Here is a 21,320-nt window from a genome sequence, read left to right on the forward strand (position 1 = left end):
GCCGATGTTGAGGCGTCGGGCTCCTCCTCTGGGGTGCCTCTTTTCGCCTTTTCTTCCCGAGCTTTAGAGGGGCCTCGGCGGCCTCCTTGTTCCGGTGGGCGGCTGCCTCCTCGGCGTCTGCATACTGGTTCGCCCGAGACAACAGCTCCTGGAAGCTCCGCGGCAGGCGTTTGTCCAGGGAGAAGGTGAGTCTGCCCTTCCGGAAGCCACGCTTCAGGGCTGAGAGAGCCACCTCCTGGCTCAGGTTCCGGACCTCCAATGTAGCCTTGTTGAAGCGGGTAAGGTAATCCCGCAGGCTTTCTCCCTCGTTTTGCCGGACATCAAAGAGGGAGTCGGAAACCAATCGCCGCCGGCTACTGACGGCGAAATGGCTGATGAAGAGGCGAGTGAACTGGTCAAAGGACTGGATAGAGTCAGCCTCCAGGCCGGCGAACCACGCCCTGGCTGGGCCACGGAGGGTCGCCGGGAAGGCCTTGCAGAGGAGGGGATCTGATGCTCCATGGAGGAGCATAAGAGTCCTGAAACTCTCCACGTGATCCCGCGGGTCCGCCGCCCCGTCATAGGGCTCGATCGCCGGCATTTTGAATCCCGGCGGATTTGGGGTCCGCAGGATCCTCGAGGCAAGCGCCGGTTGGGAGGAGATCTCCAAGTCGGCGAAGAGATCTTTGGAGTGGCCCTTCAGGACCTGGAGTTGTCTGTGGAGATCGTCCACCCGCCGGTCCAGGGAGCGCGACCGGTGGGTGGGAGACAAGGAGCGGCGCGAGGGGACCGACTGGAGTGCGGGCCCCTCGAGGACTGGGGGGTCGGAGAACGCGCCCGGGTCCGCCTCTCGTACCCCGCGCAGCTTCGATGAGAAGGTCCTGGCAGAATGGACCGTGCTCGAGAACCTTCCTCGCGCCGGCGCTCCTCCCCATGGGAGAGGAAGGAGCGCGGGTTGAGGAAGACAGGTGAGCGCTCGGGGGGCAGCGGCTCCTGGGCCCGCTGTGGCGCTCGAGACATCACACCCTGCAGGTTCTGCACTACCTCCGCGAGGGTGCGAACCTGCTGGGCTAACTGGTCGAACTGAGCGGCTTCGACCATCTGAATGGGGGGTGGAATGGTGGAGTGTTGCTGAGAATGTGTTGGAGACGCAGCGGCCTCCCGGCCGGAGGCGCGAGAGGCCCCGCGACCGGAGGCATTGGAAGCCTCACGACCACCTCGCCGTGCCATTACGATCGCTCTGAGATCAGGTCCCTTCCTCTAGCGCCAACTGTTGCTGGTGGTCCAAACCGAGAACGATTGGCACAGGCGGTGTGAACGGGATTCCGTCTGAGCTGCCTTGGTCGATGTTGATTGTGCTCCACCTTCCACCGGGAAACCTGCGAGCAAGCCTCGCACCACCACTGGGGTAGTGGGGCCCTCCGACGATCAAGTCAGAGGAGATTGGAGGAGGAGGAGAGATGATAATCGCAAGCAAGAGAGTGCTCTGGAAGATATTGCTTACCCCCCCCCTTCTCCCCCCAGCCGCATATATACCTGGCTGGGGGGTCTCTCAGGGGGGTTTGTCATCGTGGGGCGCGATGGAGTGGCCACTGACATGGCCGTTACAGGGCGTCGTGGAGCAGCGCTGGGTACGGCCATGACAGGGCGTAGTGGAGTTCCGCTTTGTACGGCTGATACAGGAGATCGTGGAACTGCGTTCGGATACAGCCGTTGCAGGGAGTAGTGGAGCAGGAGCCTCGGCGTGCCTCTGGGAAGCAGCCTGTCGTTATCAAGAGATCTCCGACTCGGGGTCGAGTGCTGGATCAGGGGGCAGCCGACTCGGGGGTCGGGCTGCGGTGCTGAGGATATCCGACTTGGGGTCGAATTGCTAGATTAAGGGCAGCCGACTCGGGGTCGGGCTGCGAAGCCGAAGATGTCCGACTCGATGTCGGGCTGTGGAGCCGAAGATGTCCGACTCGGGGTCGCGATTGCTGGTATCAGAGGACAGCCGTAGTCTTCATGGGCGCGCGTGCCGGTCCAGTGGAGCATGGCGGCTTAGTTCCCCCGTAACAGTACCTACATAAGCAGGTGGGAAATAATTAAAATAACAAGTAGTTTTTCTCTCTTCAAATGGATGGAATCCAAGCCAGAGCCATGTTGAGAAGTTCCTCCATTTTGCTGAGTATTGCAGTCTTTCCTGGTAAAATTTCCTCCATTTTGCTGACAAGGTGATGATGAAGTCTATTTGTTTAGAAAAATATGTTGTATATTACCAATTAATCAAGATAATATCTAAGTTATATAAGTGCAATGACAACTCCGTGATATTAAACTTTTCCTGTGATTGGCAGTAAGGTCTATGTTCTCCCTATTACTCATCTTATTCTTATCCAACGCTAGGACTTTCGACAATTGGTTTTAATATGCCAGTATTATGAACGCACTCTTTTCAATTAAAATTTATGGTAGCCTCCTTTTTTTCCCAAATAACATCCAATATTTGTAATGTAAAAGGAAGTAATTTTGCTAACATAATGTCTAGTGAGGAGGATTTATCTTAAAATCAATGAAATAAACAACAAATTAATAGTTAATAACTAATCCGTTTGCCAAATCACATCCCTTTCTCACTAAAAGGAACATCAAGGACATTTTTCTACATTTTGAGAGAGTATATTTTTCTACAATTAACATTACCATACATTTCTTTGTTGCTTTATATGGTTCTAAGCGAACATGACTTGGTGATATAGTTCTGTTAAGTTGTGATTCTCTGCACGCTGAATCTAGGAACATTTTCTCATGCAGAAATATAATTATATGCCAGTTCTAACATACATGTCACAAAACACATTTATATGATAGGTTAGCGGAGAACAAAATATATAACTGATATTCCATATCATAAAAAATGTACCCTAAGTCAAAGTCCTAATTCCAAAATATTGTTGTGCAGATCATATAAGCGGTAATTATGCCAAAAAGAAGCCTGTGATAGCCATAATCATTTCTTTATTGGTAGTGTTTCTTCTGTTTGTGTGCTTGATTCAACTCCTGTGGAAGAAGAACAGAAAAAGAAAGCAAGGTACTTACCGGCCCCTTAACCTACACAAAAAGACATGATCTATCACTTATACCTGCTATTATATAATATTGATAAATTGTACTTCTAGAAATATTAGCATTGATTTCTTCAACATTCTCAGAACAGATTTCATCAACATTTGGCACTAAGAATCCATCAAATAATTTATGCCTACTAGTGACATACAATAGTATTCAATGCTCGAGCTAACAAGTCCTATGATTTCATTCAGGTTGTGCAATACATAGAATAATTAAGTTGGCATCTTCATGAGTCCATTAGAAGTGCAATGTATTGGTCCTGTGCACCAAATAGCTTTCTTTAGATAACTTAAGGCACAAACGACCACTTCATCCATGTCAAACAATTTGGTCAAATTACAAGCATTTCACTCCTATCTTAATTCTCTAGTTTATTTCAGTAGAGCTAGTTTGTGGATGCCTTGATACATCACAATCCTTTTGGAATTGATGTCTAAGAAAAGCTAGACAAGGAATGAAAATTTTATTTTCCTACTTCACTCTTCAGAACCAAAACATATGAGCAAATGTCAAGCTCATTGTAATTAGAGGTGGCAATCGGGCCGGATCAACCCAAATCCGGGTCTGGTCGATACAAAATAGATCAAAAATCTGTCTATTCAAACCCAACTTGTTTATTAAACAGATCAAAAATTCAGACCCATGCTTGACCATTTTATTAAACAAGTAATCCAAACCGACCTACAACAGATGATCAAGTTAGACAGATTAAGCATTGCCACCTCTAATTGCAATGGAAGTGTTTTTTAAGGTTCTACAAAAAGGTTCAATTGAGCGTTTTCCTTCTAGAAAAAGTTGTGGCCAAGAAATAACAATTAGTGAACATATTGATCAGTAAATGATCCCTAAAGATGAAAAATGATGCAGTAAAGATCAATATGGTGGAAAGCTGCTGATTCCCTTGTTCTCTTCCTCCATCCATTTAACACCTTAATGTTTAGAGTGTGACTTGGCTCAATTTCAGTTAAATAAGGACTAATTTCTCCCATGATTCTCCATCTACATTTACCTTCTATAAAGATTTTCTTTGGTTTAGCTTTTGTGTTTATTGTGTCTCAAGGGAGAAAGCTGTAGCTGCGAATGGCCATTGGGTATCCTCTAACAAGATTTGGTATCAAAAAACTTGTCTAAGACAAGTCATGTGCATATCGCTTCTAGAGCTGCTGAAGCTCTATGGCCATTATGGATGACTGATGCAAGATCTTTAGGTGTCACCTATATTCAGATAATAGTTCAGAAGTAACTCTAAGAAGAATTTTATGTAAATAAAAAATCAATACAATATATATTCTCAAAAACCAAGAAATCGATGAGAAAACTTTCAAAATCATTTTAAGCAAATATGGAAAGCAATATTATGCAAGGATATATATGGTATGATGTACTAGAAAAGACACATAAAAGAAATTCCGACTTGGGACCGAACCATGTGAATCCAATGCCCCAAAAACTGCATCACCGCAGCACAACCCAAATCCTCCCCAATGAATATGGTTTTGGTGGAGAAATAGTGCCCCTCATTTCACACTATGCCCCAAGATAGAGAATAATACAATGGTATTCAACACTAACAGCTGGTAACTAAGCTAGTTGGCATCCATCTCTCCAAGTGAGAGGTCTCGTATTCAAACCTGAGTAGTGGCAAATAACTATCATATTCTCAAAAAAAAAAAAAAAAGGGAAAGACAAGAAAAATCCAAAGTAGAACAACCAAGAGACAAGCTCGTACTGCTATTAACAACAGAGAAAATAGACTTGAGAATGTGGAGGCTCTAAACAAGAATGGAAATGAGAGAGCTAGAAGCTCACAAAGCCAACGATCAAATGACCAACAACTCCTTAACAAAAACAATACCAACGGCTAATTAAATCATGCTCATTGTTGTCTCATGATCCAGTATTCACCCCAAATACAAAACATGCATATATTAGTAGTTGGTAGTATAATATTATAAGCTCCAGAAAATCATAGAAAATATATTAAAGTCAGTCTGGTTGTAAGAAATAACATGTCCCAATTGACAAGCATTTTCAATTGTAATAAATGCTTGTGTCTTGGAATATATGCTATTACAACATATCGAATTCTGATCTATTTCTTCACAAGTTCGCCCTTGGTAGTTGCAACTCTATCCATCTACATTTGTTGCCCTTGGTAGTTTGGGTAACCTCTAAACCCATCTATAATTTCCTTGGGCATATTATTGGAAAACAAACTTTGCATGGATTGCTTTGTGCATTTGTTTTATTATGGTTCTGCAGGGCTTGTTCTACAATTTGACAACTGACTACATTCATTACCTCAACTATTGTTTATCATTAATAATGCTAAATTTAGAGTACATGCACATATTTTGTGTTAATGAGGAAAAACAAGGATAGGCCCACCCATAATCTATTAGATATCAAATGGCATTTGCAGGCTTAACTAAAGGAAGAAATTACAAGATATTCGATAATCTCTACTGAACCATGGCATGACTTCTGCATTATTTCCAGTCAGAGGTGACCCCCAAGCATTAAACAATCTAAGCACGGTTCTAACAACAGACCTTGCTGAGCTCTGATTGTTACCTAGTATATCTTTAGCTCTTGGTACCCTAGCACTCTGTCAACCATGAATTCCACAATTGTACCCCTTGTGAATACATTACTGTGCATCAATTAAAAAAATTGCTGTCTAAATGAAATTTTACCAAGTATTATTTTTGTTTACAAGTATTATTTTTTTCCTCTTTGTTTGATTTTTTTTGGGATGCGAGATGCGAGTACAGTTGAATTCAAGATCTCACATAATTGATTTTGTTATACTAAACTTTCATGCTAGGTACAAACAATTAGTACCCCCTACAAACGGAAAGCAGAAGGAAAATTGAGCCAGAGTTTAACCTTTCATTTGATATAACATACAATAAAGAACTGGCCACCAATAACTTTTCTGTGATAATAAACTTGGAGAGGGTGGATTTGGCCGCTCGTTTACAAGGTAATTTTTTTGACTATAGGGCATACTACTACTTGATCCTACAGTTATGCAAGATACAAACTTTTGAAAAAAGAGCATTGTGGAACTCACCTAAATATAGCAATTAGCAGGGTCAGTTGGGAAGATGGAGAAAATATTGCTGTCAAGGAGGTTGTCCCAAGATTCTGTGCAGGCATACATGAATTCACAAATGAGGTGTTGCTGATAGCCAAACTTCAGCACAGAAATCTTGTTCGCCTTCTTGGCTGCTGCATTGAAGGAGAGGAAACGATTGCTGGTGTATGAGTACTTGCAAAATACAAGTTTGGACTGCTTCATATTCGGTTTGGTCTTTATCCTTGCACCATTTGACTACTTTATGCTCTATACTCCAATGCAATGTCTGATGGACATCTCGCATGCTTGAGTGACTAATATTTGATTTAGTTGATCATCACGCATGCTCAGACTTCTGCTTAGGTATTCTAAGTAAGGTAAACTATGCAGGATTTTAGAAAACCAAGAGTGGGATTATGAGGCAATGGAATTAACAATTAAGATGGATATATTTTTCTTCCATATCAGGTTAAATTATTTCCAAACATAATAATTGCTAGTTAAGCTTAGACCGCCATGAAGAATATCTATCTAACTTTTCATACACTATGTGCATTCTTATCATTCAAAAAAAAAGGTATATGGCATGAATTTGTGAGGACTGAAATTATAACAGAATGCATTTTAGTTAATCAAGTTGGTTATTTTAAAAGAATCAACAGAGGTGGTGGTAATGGTGGCAGTAGATAATCTGACTTCTCTAACTTGGCACTTCCTTTACCCATAATCTCACCACTACGTATTAGATCTCCTATTGAAATGAAATGGACAGAATCTCAACCTCACATCAATCGCTAATAACTAAGGTGCAAAACTATTTTATTTCATCTCATATAAGGATTAGTATATAAGGCATTCTTCCTGGTGCTAAATATAAGTTCAACTTATGATTATAAGTTTATTCATGAATTTGAAGAGTATAATATTTCTAAATGATAAATTATGTTTATTTGGAATATGTAGTGGACTTATCTCAAAGGGAAAAAAGGTAAAGAACAAGTAGCTAAGGTTGAATTTCAGAATACATTTGTCAAACTAATAAAGAGTGTAACTTTGGACCAGATAGGAGAAGAAGTGCACTTTTGAACTGGCAAAAGCGCCTCGACATGATCTTAGGAATTGCTCGAGGACTTCTTTACCTTCACCAAGACTCTAGGTTGAAAATTATTCCACAGAGATTTGAAGGCCAGTAATATTCTTCTTGATGAGGAGCTAAACCCAAAAATCTCAGACTTCGGCACTGCAAGAATTTTAAGGTTGACCAAATTGAAGAGAATACAATCAGAATTGTTGGGACATAGTAAGTACATAAGTGTATCAATTCATAAAGTATAAACCTGAGTGCAATATCCTAGTTGCATAAACTAATTTTGCTAATGACATGCAGTGGATATATGTCACCGGAGTAATGCAATGGATGGTATCTTTTCAGTGAAATCAGATGTCTTCAGCTTTGGTGTTCTAGTGTTAGAAATCTTAAGTGGTAAGAAGAACAGAATGATCAATCAAGCAAAAGCTTGCTTAAACCTTTTAGGACATGTGAGTACTCAAAATGCAATAATGTCATCATTCTAAATATAACTTGTAGTTGTTCATTCTAAACATCCATGAGTTATCACAGGCATGGAGACTATGGACAGAAAGTAGATGCTTGGAAATACTTGATGAAGCAGTGGGATGTGCATATCCAGAGTCTAAAGTATTACGGTGTATCCAAGTGGCTCTCTTGTGTGTGCAAGAAGGGAGCGAAGATAGACCGACAATGGCAGAGGTAGTACTCATGTTAGGCACTGAAAGTGCACTGCTACCTCAGCCTAAAAGGCCAGGCTTCTGCATAGCAACTCCTTGATGGAAAGAGATTGGTCTTCCAGCAATAAACTTACAGTTACAATTGAAGGTCGATAGAAATCTCTGACATGAGTTTTTTTTTTTTTTTTGTGTGTGTGTGTGTGTGTGTGTTTGTGTGGGGGGATTCTACAAATATATTAGTCAGGCAATTCTCCAACTCAGGAGACTCTGTTGGAATAGCTCAGGTGAAAATGTATTCTGTTCTAATATCGTAAGTTAGAAAATCTGAAGATAATGTATTTTGATGCCAGTGAACTAGTTTTAATATCACTACTGCATTTGCGATAATGTTCTAGATAATATTTCTTGAAGTTTTATTCCTATTCACTCACCGTCACCTAAAATCGCATAATCGGTTTTGGTTCTTGTTCTTCTTCACTTATTATTCTTGTTTGTAGAGGAACAGTATTTGCATATATATTTTCTTTAAAATTCATTGGTAGTGCGAACTATGGGCTCGTTTGGTTCGCGGGAAGCATTTTCTCTCCTAGGAATATGAAACAAATTTCTAGAAAGAGGATGGCCTAAGGAAAGTACTTTTGGCATGTTTGGTTGACGATGGGAAAGTGACAAACTTCCAAAGTGCTTATGTTTGGTTGGCCATCCACTTTCCTGGAAAAGTTATGTAATAATTCCTATTATGCCCTTAATAAAAATAGGTCTTTAATGCCTCTTTAATGCTGAAGGGGCTTTTTGAGAAAAAATAAAAATAAAGTGATTCCCGCCCACGGGAAAGTAACCTTCCTATGTTTCTCATAGGAAAGACTTTCCCATGAAATATGGGAATCATATTCCCATGGGAATACAACTTTCCCATCTCTCTCCTTTGAAAACTCCAACCAAACAAGAGGCATCTTATTACTTTTCCGTTGACCACACTTTTCCCCCTTCTTTTCCCGCGAACCAAACGAGCCCTATGTTTGTAGCTGAAAGCACTGTTTTTTCTTTCTTACACCTGAATCTCTTAATCTTATCTCCGTGAAACCGAGGAGAATTTGCTACTTTGAACGCTTTTCAATATATAATACTAAAATAAACAATATATAAACAAATGAAATTTTCATACATCTTATATGTCTTCTTACAATATTCTATTCCTTACTTCCTTCCCATCATCTCTTTCCACCACCACACCCCAGATTCTCCTGATCCTCTCCTCTCATCATCAGTTCCATCAGAGTCCTCCCCATGCATCTAAGCCACCATCATCGATAAGGTCCCTACTACCTTCACCTTTGCCCTCCTTTTGATTGGAAGTTTCATTCATATTTGGTTAAAGGAAGCAACGTTGCACCATATTTTCAGTAGCATTGTGAAAATAAAAAAAAACAAAAAATAAACACCGAACATGGTCCAACCTACCGTTATGTCCATTGGCACTGCACCAAGATCCTCTCTTTCTTCATCATCTACTCGGTTAAGTTACCGACCTTATGTCACTTCTCTTAGTCCCGGTTTGGGAGAGCTGTTGGCAGTAGAGCTGTTGGAAGTAGAGCTGTCTGAAGTAGAGCTTTTATAAAAAGATGTTTGCTATTTGGTAACTACATTTCTAAAGTGATGTGACACTTTAACATGTGTTTGGTAAACAAACTGAGATGATATTGCATGGTATTATACAACAAAGCATAATAAAACATAATATATATTAATACATAATATACGATATAGTATAATGTTACTGTAATGTAAAATAATATTATTATAATATAGTAATATGAACATTGTATAGCATAGCATAATAGTAATACAATTATTAGAGTAAATTAATTTTTCATAATATAACATAATATTAAATTATTTAACATAATATATTAATGTATTATGATATAATGTAATATATATTATATTTATAGCATAATACAATAATAAAGGTATAAAATATTATAATTATTAGTATAAATTAATTTTTCATAATATAACATAATATTAATTATTTAAAATAAGATATTAATGTATTATGATACAATGTAATATAATATAATATTTATAGTATAATACAATAATAAAAGTATAAAATATTATAATTAATTAGTATAAATTAATTTCTCATAATATAGCATAATATTAAATTATTTAACATAACATATTAATGTATTATGATATAATATATTATAATATTATATTTATAGTATAATACATAATAAAGGTATAAAATATTATAATTATTAGTATAAATTAGTTTTCCATAATGTAACATAATATTAAATTATTTAACATAACATATTAATATATTATGATATAATGTAATATAATATTATATTTATAGTATAATACAACAATAAATGTATAAAATATTATAATTATTAGTGTAAATTAATTTTTCATCCTTCTAATGACTATTTATCTCTTTTAACAGATTCTCTTTACTTAACTATTTGCAATGGCGACAAATTCACTGTACATATCAATATCATAAAGATCATATTATTTTCCACTCACTCATTATTTTATTTTATTTATTTATTTATTTATACATTCATTCGTAAATATATTTATTTATGTATTTATTTATTTATTATTTTATTCATTGAAATATATTATTTATTATCTTATTTATTTATTCATTCATTCATTCATTTATATACATATTTATTTATGCATTTATTTATTTATTCTTTTCTTTCTTCTCTTTTTTTTCTTTCCTTTTTCTTCTTTTTTTCCTTTTCTTTTTCTTTTCTTTTTTCTTCTCTTCTTCTCCTTCCTTCCTCTCCCCCTTCCCTTTCTTCTCCTCCCGCGCGGCCGGCGGCGCCAAAAGGGGGCCAGGCCGCGGCGGCCACGGGAGGGAGCCGGGCTATGGCTAACGGCGCCTGCGGTAGTCTCGGCCGCCGCGGCTGGCCCCCTGCGAAGTATTCTCCTCCCGCGAGGTCGATGGCACCGGAAAGAGGCCGGGCCGAGGCGGACGCGAGTGGGGGGCGGGTCGTGGCCGGCGGCGGCCGCAGGAAGCGGAAGGGCAGCCCCCTTCTTCTTCCTCTTCTTCGGTACCTTCCCACTGTGGGGGCGGGGACATCCGTGGCGACTGACCTCCTTCTTTGGCACCTCCCCATCTATGATGGGGACATCGATCGTGGGAAGAGGGAGACCGACCCTTCTTCTCCTTCTTATTCGGCACCTTCCCACTGTGGGGTAGAGGCATTGGGGGCAGCGGCGGCGGAGAGGAAGGGGGATGGGTGGGAGTGGAAGAGACGGTGAGATGAGTGTTTTGGAAGGAAAAAAATGAATGAGGTTATTGTGGTCAAAAAAATAGTTTCCCGATAAATCTGAAAACAGCGTTTTCGGAAAGCTCCAAAATTAAGCTTCTCCCTCAGCTTTCTGGAAAAGCTAAAACAGCTTTCCAAAATTTTTACCAAACATCCTTTTTCATCCAAAATTACTTTTGGAGGGTTAAAAAGTACTTTCTGGCCCTCCAAAAGCTCTCCCAAACGGGATCTTAGTTTCAGTTTTTTGAAACTAAAAAAGAAAAATATTAATGATAATACGAATCAGGAAATAAAAGAAACTAGCAATGAATCAAAACCCCACAAGCTAAAACCCTCCAAGAATCCATGAGTAACCCCACTGGAACAAGAAACAGTTAATTTTCACTGGAACTCAAAAAACAAGTGAAGCAAGAATCGAAACCGTAGGTCAGAAACACGCGGCTTTTTTTCAAAACCCTAGAAGGACCAAGGATCTCATGAAAGGAAGAACAAGAAGAGTGAAGGGGAAAAGAAAGAGAGGAGAGATGAGAGATAGAATACCGAAAGCACTGGTGAAGATTTATAGTGAATGGAACTGCCAATGCCTATACCTCCCGTCCGCCGCTCGGCGAGGGGCCTCCTTTCCTTCGACTCTCTCTCTCCGTCGTGTTCTGGAATGGAAGGGGAAATAATGGGTTGGAAAGGTGAGGCCCAATCTATAAGGCATGAGATGCGGTGGGCCCATTCGGATCCATGTAATGCCAACTGTTACAAGACAACCTGCCACAAACGTTACGTATAATACCACGCGCGTATAGCATTCTCTTCCCGTCCGTCTGCCGTAATCAAACATAGCATACTAGTGGGGGCTTACCTGTATAAATCTGTGTATGCATTTGTTTTTTTAAGAAAGGAAAACACAAGGGGGAGACTTCTTGGCCAGCACAACAGTTGCACTTGAGTGACTCTTGGAAAGCGTTTTCTAAAATATATGACCAACAATTCTCTAGTGGAATCACTCTGCTGTTTTTTTTTCTATATAATACTTTTGTAGAAGTAGATGCAAAGATCTATGTGTGCATATATTTAATCCCACATCACCTATGTATTGAATAAATCTAGAATACTTATACAAAATCAAGAAATCCAAATAATATTTTTTGGCTACTTTTTTTTAGATGATGTCCAGAATTATTTTAAATTGTATCAAAAGGAACCTGGAACATAGCCCATATGGACTAGAATACACTGCAGGCACGAGTTTTTTTAGGCCCATCATGGGTTGATTGTAGTACTTATGATTAAATTTACCTAGATTTAACCTTTGTCTGGTATGTAGTGAGAATATTAAAGCTTAAATAGAGAAAGTATGTGAGGACCCATGCTACTATATATTTAGTCTTATATCACTATATATTGTGTAGATTTTGGATATTTATACATAGTCAAAAAGTACAAATAATATCTTTCGGCTATTTTTTTTTTTAAGTGAGATCCTGAAATAAGATAGAAAATTGTAACTGAAATTGAGCTGGCAATGGGTCTCTAACCCAAATCCTTCATGCTAACTTTCAAAGATTTTACTGGAAATCTACATACATGTCAACTATGCCATCAAAAGATTCTAAAGAAATACTAAAATTGATTTTTAGTTTGTCCTTTTCTCTACGGACAAGGATTGGATTTAATAGGTTATTTTTTGTAGGGTCTCCTTATTTGCTATTAGATCAGTAGAGAGACATTTTTAATTTTCTTTTATTTTTCCATGAAGCCAAAACTAAAATGGCAAGTTATTAGAGTGTCCTTTTTCACGACCTTGGGGAACTCCTTGGCTCCTAAACCCTGTTGTGTGGTTTTTATTCATTTCTCCTTCAAATCATATACAGCATACAGTATGCAATGATCCCCAACCATGCACCCTCTCATTAGCTGACTGATATGATGGGAAAGTGTTCGGTTGGCTGTTCTAAAATTTGGATGTACTAGCATCAAATTTTTATCTACTCTTTCTCTGTGGGGTGGGAATCTACCTCCCATATAATCATGACAAAAGACAGAGGCTATCATCTTAACAAGAATGCATGAAATATATAGTTATTTTGGATTTTCATGGGATGCCAGGAGTGTAACATCAATTGGGTTGAACCAAAAGGGATGGTTCAACGTATAAAACTCCCAGCATTGTGGGGTTTGAAAAGGGTGAAATATACAGACTTATCTCCATATATCCAGAAAGCCTTTCCATGTTTCAAACCTATGTCCTTTTTTTTTTTTTTTTTTTTTTGTCAAAACGGCAAATTATATAGCTCTAAAGTGAGTACATCCTGCCAGATCACGATAAAGTAAAGAGTACAAATCTGAAGAAATCTCTCCTACAGATGTCCAAAGGAACTCCCCAGAGTGTCGTGCGATGAAGGAGGCGACCCAGTCTGCTACCCTGTTCGCCTCCCGATATACGTGGGCTACCTGGAAGCCACCGAACTCCTGAGCCAGTCTCCGAATCTCTCTAATGAGGGGATGACCATCCCCATATCTATCCACACCTCGGATCCAATCAACCACCACAGAGGAATCCCCCTCCAGTAGCACCCACTCGGCACTAAGGACTCTCTTCGCAAAAGACAAACCCTCCCATGCAGCTCGAAGCTCAGCCCCAACAACTGAGAGACCCATCGTGCGCTGACCCCCTGCTGCCACCATCCTACCCCAGGAGTCCCTGATCACAAATCCAACCCCTCCAAATACACCATCCATCATCATGCTCCCATCGAAATTCACTTTGAGATGACCAAGGGGTGGGGGCACCCAAGAGACGAGGGCGAACCTGGGCGCTGTAAAAGCGGGTGAAGTGCCCCAGATGTCCCTAGCCATCTCATTAGTGAATACCGCTGAGGCTGCCGTGACCTCCCCAACCTGTAATAGAGCTCTATCAACCACCATCCTCGATGAAATCCTCCGACCCTCAAAAATGCCAGCATTCCTGTCCAACCAGATATGGTAAGCCAGATATGCTCTAAGAATACCCTCCTCCCACAAGCTGGGGCTCCGCATAGATCCTCTCAATAAAGAAATCAAGGCCTGAGCCGACTCCACCGACTGGGGCAGGGGAACCGGCGATCTACTCCAGATCTCTCTTGCCCTCGGGCACTGCACAAGAACATGATCAATAGTCTCCTCCACCTCCGTACACACCATGCACCACTGCGAGATCCGTACTCCTCTCCGAACAAGTACGCTTCTGGAAGGTAGGCAACCCCACGCCACCTTCCAGATGAACAAAGCCACACGCGGGTGAACCCGCAACCTCCAAATCCAACCTCCCTCTATCTGCCGACCGGACTCCCTCCTGAATAGGGGAAGAAGATCTCTAGCTCGGACCCGCGTCCGTCCCGACGGCCTCCACACTAGCCTATCTGACTCCTCCCGCAAAAGAGCCGGTAAAGCCAGAATCGCCTCTGCCAGCTACTCTCCAAAAGTCTCCCGAACCAGCCCCTCCCTCCACTGACCCCCAGCCTGGTCATATAAGTCACAAACTCTGCATCCAACCAATCTCGCCGAGTCCACCAGAGTCGGCAGAAGACTAATCGGCTGCTCAGTCACCCATCTGTCCGCCAGAACATCTATCGACCGACCATCCCCAATAGACCATGTAATCTCCGGAAGCACCTGCACAGCTCTGGCACACATCTCCCTCCAGACCGGCGAATGGTGTCGTCCTGCCCGAATCCCCGGAACTAGGGCCCCATATTTGGCCCTCATCAATGAAGACCACAAACTGTCAGGCTCTAGCAGAATCTAGCTACATGAAGTGCCGCTAACGCCTCCCGTCTCACCACCATGGATTGCAATCCCAATCCTCCAGCCCTGGTCGGCTGGCACACCACCTCCCATGCAACCAGATGTATACCGCCTCTGCCACCACTCCCCCCCCAGATGAAGTCCCTAAAGAGCTGCTCAATAGTCCTCAAGACCTCCATAGGGATAAGAGAGTTAGAGAGGAAGTAAGTCGGAATCGCCGAGAGAACTGACCGAACCAAGGTGATCCTCCCCATCATCGACAGTGTGAGTCTCTGCCAGCCCTCCAGTCTCTGTCTGATACTAAGCTCCAAAAAGGTAAGGTCCCTACTGCGAAGCCGCTGCCCTGAGATCGGGATCCCCAAGTATGTCAATATGCCCACCTGCTCCCCCACCCCCAAAATCTCCAGAATGGAATGCTTCGCTGCCACTCTCGTCTTCGGACTGAAACATATTGCTGATTTGGACAAATTAACACACTGCCCTGACACTGCGCAGTAGACACGCAGAATCCTACAGATGACCTGCACGGCCTGCGGAGTCGACCGAGCCAACAATAAACAATCATCAGCATAAAGAATGTGAGAGATCGACACTGCCCCCTCTGCCGGCCTATAGGCCTCTAACTCCTGTGTGGATGTAGCATGTCTAAGAAGCCTGGAGAGCGCATCTGCGCACACCGTGAAGAGCAAAGGAGAAAGAGGGCAACCCTGGCGCAACCCTCGGCTAGACTCAAAGAAGCGGGATGGAGTGCCGTTCACCAGGATGGCGAAGGAGGGACACCGCACACAACTCATCACCCAACTAATCCAAATCTCGGGAAACCCAAACCCCTGCAAAGACTGCTGCAAAAAATCCCATCTCACCCTGTCATAAGCCCGCTCCATGTCAAGCTTAATCCCCATCAGGCTCCTCCTCATCGGGGCCCTACGAAGATCAAACATAAACTCCTGAGCAATAAGCACATTATCTGTAATACTCCGCCCACCCAAAAAGGCTCCCTGCTCCAGACTGATCAACCTCGGAAGAATGTCCCTCAATCTGACTGCAAGTATCTTCGTCGTAGCCTTGTACAAAGTCGAGCACAAACTGATCGGCCGAAAATGCCCCGGCTCAGTAGCATCCTGTCGTTTAGGTATCAGTGTGATAAATGTCCTCTGCCAATCCCTCGACATCATAGCTGTACTAAAGAACTGCTGAATAGCCTCTGTCACTTCCTGTCCCACAATCGACCAATACCTCCTGAAAAACACTGGAGGAAAACCATCCGGCCCTGGAGCCTTTTCCCCTTGAAGAGACCAAACTGACTCCCTGATCTCCCTCTCTGATACCGGCCTGATCAATGCAGCAGTCTCCTCATCCGACACCTGGATCTGAGGCCTCGGGATATCCACTAGACTCCCAACCTGTGTCTGCTCTGTCCATCTAACTCTGAAGAAACTCTCCAAAATCCTCTGTATCGTGTCCGGGTCCTCCATCATCTGCCCATCCTCACCCTTGATAGCCTTGATCCTATTCTGATGCCTCCTAATCACTGTAGACTGATGAAAGAATCTGGTGTTCCGATCCCCTTCCTGAATCCACTGAACCCTTGACTTCTGTCTCCAAAAAATCTCCTGCTGTCTAAGAAGCGAATCATGTAGAGCCAAGTGTGACCTGAGCTCCCCCAACTCCCCCTCCGATAAGCCTCCACTCTGCACCTCCTGAGACTGTAATCTGGATATGACCTCCTCCAAATCCTCTATCCTCCTGAAAATATTCCCCACCTCCTCACGGTTCCACCTCCTCAACCGTCTAGAGGTCAACTCCAACCTCCGGGAAACACGGTACATGGCATCTCCCCGGACGGGCAAACTCCACGCCTCCCTAACCATCTCCCACGACCGAGGGTAGCAGAGCCAGATCTTCTCAAATCTAAACGGGGGGCGAACCGGAGTAAATGTATCCATACTCACTAGTAATGGGCAATGGTCCGATGCAATCCTCGGCAAATGTCTGACGTGATAATCTGGAAAGCACTGAACCCATCCTGCCGTCGCACAAACTCTGTCCAGTCTCTCCCAAACTCGGGCCTGCCCCTATTGATTATTACACCAGGTAAACCTCGGGCCAGAGTAGCCCAAGTCAACCAATCCATTCAAGTCAAGGAAATCCCGAAACTCTTTGACTTTCTTTTTAAAGGTGAAGGCCTTACCCCCCATCTTCTCCTGAGAGTTGGTAATGCAATTGAAGTCCCCTGCTACTAACATCGGTTGGCCCTGGCTGATCAATAGAGATGCCTCCTCCCACAAAATCCTCCTCTCCCTATAGTCTGTGCTAGCATATACCGCTGCAAAGACCCATGGCCTCCGGTTGCCATCCGAGATAACCAAGATTACCTCTTGAGTACACACATTGAAAATGTCAATTCTATAATCATTCTGAGCCCAAGTAACAATGATACCTCCTGAAAGACCTTGAGAATCCACTGCGTAGAAACCCCATGACCTCGGCACGGCCCTCCTTGCCTTCTCTAAACTTCTACCAGATAACCGAGTCTCCAATAAAACACAAATATCCGGGTTGTGCTGGAGCATCAACCTGCGAAAAGCCGGGGCAAAGGAAGGTTTCCCCGCACCATGACAATTCCAAAGTAGAATCTTCATAAATCACTAGGTGGATTGGCGCAACCCAGCTCCCCGGGGCCACACCTACAAGAATCTTCCACAATCATCTCGCCTGTGCTCACCTCCTGAGTTGTAGACCCTCCCTTAACAGCATTCATAATCTGGGCCAATACCATGTTGTGAGCTTCACTATTGGTCTGTGCCAAATGGCACGCTGTGGCACCGGATTCCCCCGCCTCCTCCAACCTCCTCTGATGCCCTCCCTCCTCCAAAGCAGTAATTGAATCCCCGGGACGCCTTGTAATCCCCTCCATAGCTGTAACAATCTGGCTCTGTGCCACATAGCCTGGCACACTGTTCATCGGTTGAAGGGGTTCCGACGGGATGAGCACACAGTGGCTGGCATCGACACCTGCAGCCCCCCCCGCCGCACCATTCCCCTCCACCACCGATCCGCCGCTCGATTCCGACGTCGCCGCCGCAGCCCCCAACTCCGACAAGGAGGCCGCCGCCGATGCCACCCGGAACAGCCGCGCCTTGCCCAAAGCCTTCACTCCCCCGGTGACCGGTAGATGACCGGCCTCTCGGCACACCAGCTCCGCCCGGGGAGGTCTACCGCGTGTCGCCGACAGTGGCGGGGGGGAGCTCTTGCTCCTCCGGCGATTACCCCCCACCTGCCCCCTCATCGGCCCGGTAGATCCTGAGAAGAACCCCGCGGAGCGAGCCGGTCCCAGTACCGGGAGCTTAATAGGGCTCCTCGACCGCTTCCGTGGGCTGAGGCCCGGTCCGCCCGCGCGCCCCGCAGGAATGTTTTTGGGCCCCTCAACGACCCGGCCCGATAACGGTTTGAGCCCACCCACAACCGGCCTGGAGCTTGATTTGGCGCCCAGCTCGGTGCACACACTGAGTTGACTCAGCCCTTCCCCTCCGCTTGTGCCCGCTCCAGCCAACGCCACATCCTTCTCCGGCGTTTTCCTCCGTGCAACCTTTGAGGGTTTCTGCCAGCCCTCAAGGTCTATCGGAGAGACAATCGTAATCGGCTTGTCACCCTTTGAAACCGGATCTGTGCGCAGAGGTGTCGGAACTGGGTCCTGGCTCACCACCGACTCGTCCGCCACCTTCTTCCTCACGGCCGGCTTGGCTGGCCGCTGCTGCCAAATCCTATTCGTCACCAACCAGGGGCCGAAAACCGGTTGCTCCTCTGGCACAGCTACCTCCACATCCACTTGCTCCGGGATTACGCCCTCAGCTGGCATTTTTCCCTTCCGTCGTCTCTTTTCTTCCTCCTCCTCCATTGTCGCTGGGGCGGACATTCTGCAATCCCCCCCAACATGACCAACTCTCCCACAGATGGTGCACGGGGCTGGCAGGTTCTCATAAACGAACCCCTGCCAGAAACTCGCCCCACTCCCAGACGATCGGCCCATAACGAAGGTTCCCGGTTTGAGAGGGGCTGAGCAGTCCACCTCCACCTTCACCCTGGCATATCCGAACCGTCGACCCTGTTCCGTGATGCCGTCCACTGCTAATGGGTTGCCCGCCGCCGCTGCAATCCGAAGAATGGTGGTTGGCTTCCAATAGTCCAGCGGTAACCCCGGTAACCGGAGCCAGACTACCACTCTCCCCACTCCATCCGCACCCGGCACAAAGTTTGGACGCCAACGCTCCACGGCGAGCAATTGACCAGCTACTGTCCAGGGACCATTTAGCAGAGCAGCTTCCCGATCCTGTTCCGTCGCAAACCTCGCCGCCACAAAGCCTTCCAACAGGGGAAAACATTCCACATCATAATCCAGTTTCCCCACTCTCCGGAACTCCTTCGCCACCCACTCCGCCGGTACGCTCCTCCCCAAGCTTCGCACTAACACTGTCGAGCTCCGCCAAATTGCCCTGGTCCCCTCCAACTCCTCCTCCGGGATCTCCACAACCTCAGTGAAACGCCTCTGAAGCGATGCCAGCTCCCGTGCAGAGATCCGGTGGTTGGTCCAAGCCGGTCGTCTCGACATCCCCCTCGTCACATCTGCCCACGACGGGGTCTTCGCAGCACCGCCCGGAAAAGGGTTACCCGATCCCCCCTCCTTCCCCTGCGGTGGCTTCGCCGGTCTTCCCTCCCCAGTAGAGGCCATTTCTTAACCTCCTCCCTTCACACTCGCACAACTGTTTGACTGTTTGCGTCTTAGATCACTCGCTCAGCCTGTTCTCTCCTCACAGGCTCAGACCCTCTCCGGATCCCTGTCTACTCTCCGATGATTCGACGGCGATGACCCCCAAGTTCCCGATGAACGCCGACGCATCGCCCCACCATCTCCCTCAGGGACCCTCCTCTCCGGAGCCCCGTTCCCCTTTTTTTTCCCAGCCGCCAGAACGGCCCACCTATGTCCTTTGGGTTGCAATGAAGCAACTTGATTATTGTATCAAAATTCACCCTCAGTTTTTATAGCGTTCCACCGGTTATTAAAATAATATTGTTCAAAATTCGATATTTTTTATTAAAAATTATTATTTTAATTTATTTTAAGTAACGTGGAGCCGTAGAGGTGAAGCTGACGTCGCCTATATACTTGACCTTTCTTCGAAACTTTTGACTGCCCCCTCGCTCTGCCCCGTTCTATTCCAACGATCCATCAGGATTCGGCGATCGAGAACCTGAGAACTATTTCGGCGTTCGCGCGAGAGGCTTGAAGGGTTATGTGGGGACTTTTATCCTCCCTCCGACTCTCTCCCCTTCTCTCCCAACCGGGATCTGGCGATCGGGCCGCCTTGATATGGAGAACCTGAGCTCTCTTTCGCGCGAGTGGCTTGAACGGATGGCGAGCCGGGCAGTCACAACCCTGGAGTCGGCCTTCTTCTTTGCGCCCCTGCAGCGGCGATCCCTCTATCAACCTCAGCCACCTCCGGAAGACGAGAAGCGACGTGGAGGCAAGCGATCCGTCCCCATTTCGTGTCTTTTCGCCTTTTTGCATTCTTGATTCGGCTACTGATTACTTGTTTCTTGTTTTCAAGTTTGGTTTCGGCGTTCGTTGGTTTGCTGAGATGTTTCTTGGTTTCCGGTTCGGTTTTAGTTGGTTCTTAATTGCTAGTCTGGTTTTAGGGTTATATCTTCTTATTATCTAGCTTGGTCTCGGTGTTCTTTGGATTCCGGTGATTGTTCTTGGTTTCAAGTTCGGGTTTGGTCGGTTCTTGATTTCTAATATGGTTTTAGGGTTAGGCGGTGATCTCCGTGTTATTTCGTGTCCTAGCTATGATTTGTTGGGTTCTAGTTTTGTGATGATCATCTAGTTCCGGGACTTGCCCTATGTGATTTATTCAACATTGTGGAGATTTTGATGTTTTATTTTCGTTCTTGGGGTTTGTTTTTATGCCAATTTCAATAGATTTTGCTGAACATGGTGTTAGATCATTTTCCATATGAATAGGTTGATAGAACTATTTGTTCCTATGATTTTATAAAAGTTTCTTGTTTAGTTTCATGCCAATTTCAATAGATTTTATAAAGGTTGAATTGTTAACATGTCTGATGATGTTTGCATTCTTGTGGAGGTTAACCACTGTTCTGCAGGGATCGGAGTTGGAAATGTATCTAGTCTCTGTGAGATATTTTTTACTGATTGAAGTGGTTTTACTTTATTGCTGATATATCTTTTATATTATTCTCTGTTTTTCCCTTGATTTGCAACTGGCATTCAAAAGGATATTTCTTTTTGATCTTTTGATAGTCTTTGATTT

The 21,320-nt window shown here is 44.3% G+C and overlaps 1 long non-coding RNA gene across 1 annotated transcript; it reads right to left on the reverse strand.

Annotated features, from left to right (window-relative positions):
* Nucleotides 1-4,322: 4,322 nt before the first annotated feature.
* LOC120110561 lies at nt 4,323-9,506 on the reverse strand. Its single transcript, XR_005511681.1, has 2 exons — nt 9,380-9,506; nt 4,323-4,718 (listed from the first exon to the last, which is right to left on the reverse strand). It is a non-coding gene; the product is annotated as an uncharacterized LOC120110561 (long non-coding RNA).
* Between the last annotated feature and the right edge of the window lie 11,814 nt (nt 9,507-21,320).

This window comes from Phoenix dactylifera, chromosome 4 (genome assembly GCF_009389715.1).
Source record: "Phoenix dactylifera cultivar Barhee BC4 chromosome 4, palm_55x_up_171113_PBpolish2nd_filt_p, whole genome shotgun sequence".
Taxonomy (NCBI): domain Eukaryota; kingdom Viridiplantae; phylum Streptophyta; class Magnoliopsida; order Arecales; family Arecaceae; genus Phoenix; species Phoenix dactylifera.